Here is a 1,776-nt window from a genome sequence, read left to right as displayed (position 1 = left end):
GGCAGCAGTATTACAACAAGTATGTATTGTTCCACTCTTTAGGTACAGTGGAGTTCAGGTTCAGCGTCCTCTAATGGATGAAAGCTATTTGACGACTTGGGCAACTTCTGGCTTCGAGTAACCCAACATACTGTGCGCATGTTAGTATATTCTCACGAGTTCATAGCGTAAACGGTACTTAGGGGCTAACTACTACACACTGTGGCCAAATCACGCTAGCCAAATTTGGAACATTTTTATAACAAGCTTTATTGACGGTGAACCTGGACTCTACTGTAAACAAAAAAAAAAAAAATCAAGAGTCTTTCATTCTGCCCAAGCTGTCCCATACAATCGTGCTGTGTGACAACTTATGACTTCACCGGTTGTCGGGTGGAAGCTGCCACGACTCAGAGCTATACGTATCGACAACCCCTGCAGCAGTAATATCTTTGAACCAAGAAAGGCATGGGTTAAAACGGGGTTGTGAGACAACACATGGTGGAAAATCAACACACTCACTGTCTCAAAAATGACACCGACTGCACGACTCAGAGCTCTGCCCTGGAAAGGCGGGGGGTTTAGCAGGTTCGTAAACGAGTACTTAACGAGTACTACGACTATGTACGACGATGAAGGATGGTGGTCTTTAGGCTTAATAAGGCCCTACCATGTATCTTGCGGCCGCCATATATTGTTCAACGAGATGCAAACAGAAAGGGAAACTCCATGCCGTGGTGAAATTTACTGGAACAAGGATCGGAAATATATTACAGTAGTGCCATCGCCAACGAGCTGTATCTTTCAGCAGCCGCCCGCCGGGTTCCTCAAAACAACACACTGGCCCGCTTGTTTGTCCTCTGCGTGAGTGCCAGAGATATTGCCATATGATTGCGCCCTAGAACTATTATTCGTAACAGCTTGCTGCTTGCCCCATGCTCGAGATGCGGCCATAAAAAAACACGCCGAGCCCAGCATAGAGCACCCACAGAATATCTTCAGACCACTGTACGCCCCATCTTGCCATGCAACAAGCGCCCCGCCGAGGGGGCTCCCAACCAAGGCGCCCAGCGCTTGCATGGCAAAAGCGGCACCAGTCCTTGTGCCGACGACTTCTTTGTTTGATATTTTTGCGACAAGACTCGGGCACAGGGCTATGAAGCCACCAGATGAAAATCCAAAGAAGACGGGAAAGAGCACGATGCCGGGTATCTTTGTCGCCGGTAGCCAAATAGTTAAACAGGAGACCGCACACAGGATAGCCATGGCTTTGATGAGTCGATAATGGCCGACGGACTCTGCCAAACTCCCGCCAACTAGGCGCCCCAATACGCTTAACAGACCCAGCATGCATTGTTAGCCGAGCAACAAGAAAATACAGAGTAGATGACGTAGCTCTATCTCACCTGGCGCCATTCAAAACGGGTAGCAAGTAGGTTATTAAAACGGGAGATGCCCCGGCTGACTTTGCTTGCAGGAGCATGTAGCTGAAGGGGAGAAGCATTCCCATCATGAAGAGAAAGAAGGCTGTGGAGGTGAGTGCCAACGGCAAGTCTTGCAGTTGTCTGAAGTAGTCAAACACCTGCTGCAGTTCCTCACCGGCTCACGGGTTCTTAGGCGTGCGAAGAGAATACTAGTTCGCAAATGAAAATATTCTTTAATGATTCTCATGTAAGTTCACGAATTTCTTTGTATACTATCTGTGTAATCATGATGATGTTGTATCCTTTTGTAGTTAAAAGTAAATAGCATTGTTCGACATGTTATGCAGTTGCGCGCCGCTATCGTGATCAGCTC

Source organism: Metarhizium robertsii (genome assembly GCF_000187425.2).
Source record: "Metarhizium robertsii ARSEF 23 chromosome Unknown MAA_Scf_3, whole genome shotgun sequence".
Taxonomy (NCBI): domain Eukaryota; kingdom Fungi; phylum Ascomycota; class Sordariomycetes; order Hypocreales; family Clavicipitaceae; genus Metarhizium; species Metarhizium robertsii.
The sequence above is the reverse complement of the archived record's forward strand: the minus strand, read 5'-3'. Positions refer to the sequence as shown.